Below are 6,850 nucleotides of genomic sequence, written 5' to 3' on the forward strand. Positions count from 1 at the left end.
TCAGGTACCACGGCCTTATTGACTCCACGTACGTCAATGCACAAGCGGATGTTTCCATTTGGCTTCTGGATAAGCACGACTGGTGAAATCCATTCTGAAGCGTTCACTCTTTCAATAATGTCGTGCTTCTCTAACCGTTCGAGTTCCTCAGAGACTTTGGAACGGATAGCAAGTGGTAACCGAAGTAGTTTGGCAACTACAGGTTGCACATTCGGACGCACTTTCACTTCATGCTGGAACCCTTTAGCTAGTCCCACTTCGTCCGAAAAGAGTTTCGGAAGCTCTGTCGCTAGTGCAGAGGGAATTTTGCCAACATGATTCGTCACCATCTGAAAACACTGCAAGGTTGGTCCCACAATAAATAAATTCAGAGCTCGAATGGCATCCAAGTCAATAAGTGTAGTACCCTCAGAGACAACATAGAAAAGAACGGAACAGTTCTGTCATGATACTTGACTGGTGCAGTGAAACACCCTAGCACAATAATAGAACGCTTGGAATAATACACAAGTGTTACACGAGGTGGTTCAAGTAGTTAAGAGGTTGAAAAGTACCTTGAAAGAGCACTGTTATCAATGATGGAATCAGCAGACCTAGAATCAACTAGGAACGACAAAGTGACCTCTGACACTTGCAACTGGATGTGATGTCGCAATCTCTGGGAACGAAGCATGAAAATCGATTCGTGTCATGTGAAGAAGGTGTAGTGTATGCCATTCCCTTGTCATGCGGCAAGCTGTATGTGGGTCAGACGGGGAGATGCCTCAATGAACGCCTGAAGGAGCACAATAATAACGTGCATAACACAGTAAAAGGGCATCTCGGGATTCATTGTAGAGACTGTGAAAACAAAACTTGCCACCCTGACTTCACTAGCACACGAATTTTAAGTAAACACAGTGACCAATTAACACGCGAAATAATCGAAGCAGCGCACATCGCCTGGTCTAAAGACGCATGCGTCAGTAGCCCCTCTTTATCGATCAGTTCAAAAGAATTGGCATTTTTAGTGAAGGGAAAATGATAATGTTGTTATCGTTCTTGTTCAGTGTGACATGCATGAATTGACTATGAATCTATGAATGGATGGTTGTTTTCCTTGTGTTATTGGAACTGTGTATATATGCCTCATTCCAAACAATAAACACTAGTTGAAAGTCAGCGCTCGTGTGTGTCGTGTCTCCCTTCTTGTCCGTGTCTTAGTGCGCGCTGTTCCGGTGAAAACTAAATTTTTGTTGCAGTAAGGCAACAGTTGACTTTTAGATGTCGGACGCGGCATCAGCTGTTCCTGTCGATGAGAGAGTTCGCGTCTCACTTTGATATTCAGCGCGAGCGTCTGTCGATTAGTGAGCTAGCGTCTCACTTTCAGATGCAACGCGAGCGTCTGTCGATCAGTGGGCTAGCGTCTCACTTTGAGATGCAGCACGTGCGAAATAAATTCTCCTTCCTTCATCTCCTACACTATATAGGAGGAGGGCTTTTTTGTTCTCGGCGGTCGCTGCCGACTCACCTGATACAGTCAGGTAAAGTTCAAAAGTTTGCATCTCTTGATTAAATGGAACTGGTGGACGACCCGGATGCTCAAGAAATGGTCCAGTGCGCGGACGCCAGTGAAAGACGAAAAAGCCATTTCGACAGATATTGGAAGTTGACAGATATTGGATATTGGAAGACGGAGAGCACGAGGCCTGTTAAGTTTCATTGTCTGCAGCGACAAAATTGAACTTTTCCGTGATGAGCTGTCGTTGTGGCGACCTAAGCTCCTTGCAGACGCTGCCTAGTGTAGAAGACGGAGAGTGCGGCAGTCAGTACATGCGTATTTCCCCCTTGTACAAGGACAACGTTTTTCTTTGTTTCCCTCGAAGAGGAGCCTTGACTAAGCTTGACGCAACATAATTGAGTCACGGAGACGAACGGTGCACATTTCCGACTCAGCGCACGAATGCTCTTTGTTCAAATACTACGCTTGAAAACTTTTGAGAATGAACGGAGAATACGCACAAAGCCTGGCTTAGAAGTGGTTCGGACGGCGCGAAAACAACAAAGACAAAGGAGACACGAACACAACAGGACGGGCGCCAACTTGCAACTGAAGTTTATTGCACCAGACCCCTACATTTTATGCATCACCCCAGCCATATCTCGCAAGCCTATCACACATCAAAAAGAAATTGTCATCAAAAGTCCTAACACCGGAAGTAAGCGCAACTATTACAGACAGATATGCATTCTGCACTATACACATGATAACATTTTCCTTATTTTATAAGTGTCGAGATTAGAAGAGCGCGCAACCCACATGAAAGCAATTCTTTCTGAAAAGAAATACAAACGCTTGAACAAGGCAACCAGAGCGCAAACTTAACAATCCTGATTTAACACAAATTGTGATAATGAAAGAATGACCAACAACAAACGCGGAAAATTTTTGGTGGACATGAAAACGTAAACCTTCGGGGAAACCTCCCAGCGTCAATGAACTATATCTAGCGTCAAAATCATTGAGAAAACCTCCCAGCGTCAAAGATAAAACGTAAAATCTAAAGACAGCCTTCGAGAAAAGCCACCTCAGCGTCACTAATTGAAATTGAAGGCCTACTCACGCATGCGCTTCCCGCTTTCTTAATAAAAAATGCCTCCACTACTTCCCGCTCAAATCTGTCTTTACCGCTCTTCAAAAAAACTGTTTTGCTCAAATCCGGACTACACCCTTTGCAAGTCTTGCAGTGGTCAGCAAGGAAACTTCCATGTTGTTGGCGCACATTCCGCATGTGTTCGCTGGCCCGTTCATTAAAACATCGACCGGTTTGCCCTATGTACACAAGACCACAGCTTAGAGGAATCTGATATACCACTTGTGATCTGCATTTCGTGAACTGTTTTTGATGTTTAATAGGGCAAACCGGTCGTTTCTTCTCAGGTTTTGACATAGTGCAAATCTTTGACAACTTTGATGGGGCCGAGAACACAACCTGCACCTGATGTTTGCTTGCTACTTTTTTAATGCCATGGGAAACCTTATGCATGTAGGGAATCACAGGGACCGATTTTTTTCTTGCTTCTAGAAGTTTCTCATCCCGAGGCCGCTTCAATCTCTGAACTAACATTTCAGAAACAGCCAAAATCAAATGGGGCGGGTAACCGGCTTCATGTAACCTCTGAATTTGGGCAGCAAAGCTCGATGACATCCTGTGATGGCACGACTTTCTTAAAGCGCTCAGAAGGGAATTAACGATTATTGCTCTTTTTACGAGTTTTGAATGAGCACTATCAAACGGCAACAGCCCTTTCTTTGATCTGGGATTGTATGCCCAGCATAGGTGATCCTTCATGAAAACCAATCTAACGTCTAAAAACTGCAGTTCACGATTCACTGGTAACTCCCACGTGAACTTGAGGCCCTGGCTGTTATTGGTGAAGACTGATAACACACTTTCTGCCGCCGAAGCTAGATCGGACTCATGAACATTCTTCATGATAACCAAAAAATCGTCCACATATCTAAAAATGGATACTACACGTGGGTCTATAAGATGACTTTTAATTTGGTTCCCAACAGCTGACAAGAAAATATCACAGAGTACAGGTGCCACTGAAGACCCTATGCATACACCTTTTTTCTGGACAAAGAAGCTACCTTCAAATGAAATGGCGGTCGAGCCTAAGTAAAATTCTAATAAGGCTACAAAACTGTCACTGCTAATCCCAGCTGCATTTTGAAATTGAACTTCACCTGTTGTGATGATCTTTTCTCTGACCGCGCTTAGGAGTCCATGATGAGGAACAGAGTAGTATAAATCTTCAATATCAATGGAGAAACCAGTGTATTCGAGGGAGGGCAAAACGTTCAGTTGCTGCACGACGTACGAAGAACTGCGAACCATGAAAGGATCATCTTCCACCAAAGAACCGAGGTGCTTCTGTAGGTAGCGACTGACAACGCACTGCCATGTTCCTTTTTCCGATACGATGGATCTTAGTGGCATTCCAGGTTTGTGGGTTTTTACCGTGAAGAATATTTCAAGGAAGCCCCTCTCTTCATCTTTTGCTCGCTTCTTGATGGCATCCAGGTGCAAGTCATCCAAGATTTTGAGTGCTTGTCGTTTTCTCGTTCGTGCATTGAACTTGACCAGTTTGAAGTTTTTGTTAATGGCTGCAACCGCCTTTTGTTGGAACAAACCCACGGGTAGGACAGCAAAGCCACCATCTTTGTCTGCTTGGAGCGCCAGGAGACCTTTTTCTTTGAGGGCACTGGACACCTTTTCAAGAGGCGGGTTTTTCGGGGGTTAGCCCCGACGCACCTCGTCAGGCAGGCGACACCGTCATCTATAATCCTCTCTTTTCCACGCTCCGTCGCATGGCCGGCCACCCTTCTAACCATGCCCAGCAACTCCTGCCGCTTGGCATGAACCGGGAAGCAGAACTTTGGGCCTTTCTCCAGGACTTCTTTCATTTTTTCTGGAAGAACCGCATCTCCAAGGACGACAAGCTTGCTGGGGCGAACGCAGGAAGGTTCCCTATGTTGGCGAAAAAAGTAGCAAGCAAACATCAGGTGCAGGTTGTGTTCTCGGCCCCATCAAAGTTGTCAAAGATTTGCACTATGTCAAAACCTGAGAAGAAACGACCGGTTTGCCCTATTAAACATCAAAAACAGTTCACGAAATGCAGATCACAAGTGGTATATCAGATTCCTCTAAGCTGTGGTCTTGTGTACATAGGGCAAACCGGTCGATGTTTTAATGAACGGGCCAGCGAACACATGCGGAATGTGCGCCAACAACATGGAAGTTTCCTTGCTGACCACTGCAAGACTTGCAAAGGGTGTAGTCCGGATTTGAGCAAAACAGTTTTTTTGAAGAGCGGTAAAGACAGATTTGAGCGGGAAGTAGTGGAGGCATTTTTTATTAAGAAAGCGGGAAGCGCATGCGTGAGTAGGCCTTCAATTTCAATTAGTGACGCTGAGGTGGCTTTTCTCGAAGGCTGTCTTTAGATTTTACGTTTTATCTTTGACGCTGGGAGGTTTTCTCAATGATTTTGACGCTAGATATAGTTCATTGACGCTGGGAGGTTTCCCCGAAGGTTTACGTTTTCATGTCCACCAAAAATTTTCCGCGTTTGTTGTTGGTCATTCTTTCATTATCACAATTTGTGTTAAATCAGGATTGTTAAGTTTGCGCTCTGGTTGCCTTGTTCAAGCGTTTGTATTTCTTTTCAGAAAGAATTGCTTTCATGTGGGTTGCGCGCTCTTCTAATCTCGACACTTATAAAATAAGGAAAATGTTATCATGTGTATAGTGCAGAATGCATATCTGTCTGTAATAGTTGCGCTTACTTCCGGTGTTAGGACTTTTGATGACAATTTCTTTTTGATGTGTGATAGGCTTGCGAGATATGGCTGGGGTGATGCATAAAATGTAGGGGTCTGGTGCAATAAACTTCAGTTGCAAGTTGGCGCCCGTCCTGTTGTGTTCGTGTCTCCTTTGTCTTTGTTGTTTTCGCGCCGTCCGAACCACTTTTAAAAATATGAACCAACTAGCCCAAATCAAAGTACTTCTTGAGCATATTTCTTCTGCATTGGGCCCTTTCCTCTATTCAAGTTTCTGTACCGACCCCGTCATTACGTGTACCAACCTTATTGCCGTATCTACTTGCCAGTCTCGGGTGCTTTCCTTCTGCTTGAAGCGAAAAATCATTCCATTTGAGGTGCAGGCCCTTGTCGGCGTTCTGCAGCCATCTTGGGGCCACATCAGGCGCATTTGCAAGATTCTCAAGTCTGAGTACTGGAGGCAGGTCCGCATGTTCCAGGATTGGGTACGTGTCCTTGTTTTTCTCGGAAGAGACCCGACAAAAGAGCACCGGCGGCTAGAAGAATTGAAAAGGTTGTCGGCAAGGACTACAGAGTTTCTCTGGCAACGTGCGGTGACGAGCCTGCTTCGCCAACATAGGGAACCTTCCTGCGTTCGCCCCAGCAAGCTTGTCGTCCTTGGAGATGCGGTTCTTCCAGAAAAAGTGAAAGAAGTCCTGGAGAAAGGCCCAAAGTTCTGCTTCCCGGTTCATGCCAAGCGGCAGGAGTTGCTGGGCATGGTTAGAAGGGTGGCCGGCCATGCGACGGAGCGTGGAAAAGAGAGGATTATAGATGACGGTGTCGCCTGCCTGACGAGGTGCGTCGGGGCTAACCCCCCGAAAAACCCGCCTCTTGAAAAGGTGTCCAGTGCCCTCAAAGAAAAAGGTCTCCTGGCGCTCCAAGCAGACAAAGATGGTGGCTTTGCTGTCCTACCCGTGGGTTTGTTCCAACAAAAGGCGGTTGCAGCCATTAACAAAAACTTCAAACTGGTCAAGTTCAATGCACGAACGAGAAAACGACAAGCACTCAAAATCTTGGATGACTTGCACCTGGATGCCATCAAGAAGCGAGCAAAAGATGAAGAGAGGGGCTTCCTTGAAATATTCTTCACGGTAAAAACCCACAAACCTGGAATGCCACTAAGATCCATCGTATCGGAAAAAGGAACATGGCAGTGCGTTGTCAGTCGCTACCTACAGAAGCACCTCGGTTCTTTGGTGGAAGATGATCCTTTCATGGTTCGCAGTTCTTCGTACGTCGTGCAGCAACTGAACGTTTTGCCCTCCCTCGAATACACTGGTTTCTCCATTGATATTGAAGATTTATACTACTCTGTTCCTCATCATGGACTCCTAAGCGCGGTCAGAGAAAAGATCATCACAACAGGTGAAGTTCAATTTCAAAATGCAGCTGGGATTAGCAGTGACAGTTTTGTAGCCTTATTAGAATTTTACTTAGGCTCGACCGCCATTTCATTTGAAGGTAGCTTCTTTGTCCAGAAAAAAG

Source organism: Amblyomma mixtum, chromosome 10 (genome assembly GCF_055824585.1).
Source record: "Amblyomma mixtum isolate Tamu chromosome 10, ASM5582458v1, whole genome shotgun sequence".
Classification (NCBI taxonomy): Eukaryota; Metazoa; Arthropoda; class Arachnida; order Ixodida; family Ixodidae; genus Amblyomma; species Amblyomma mixtum.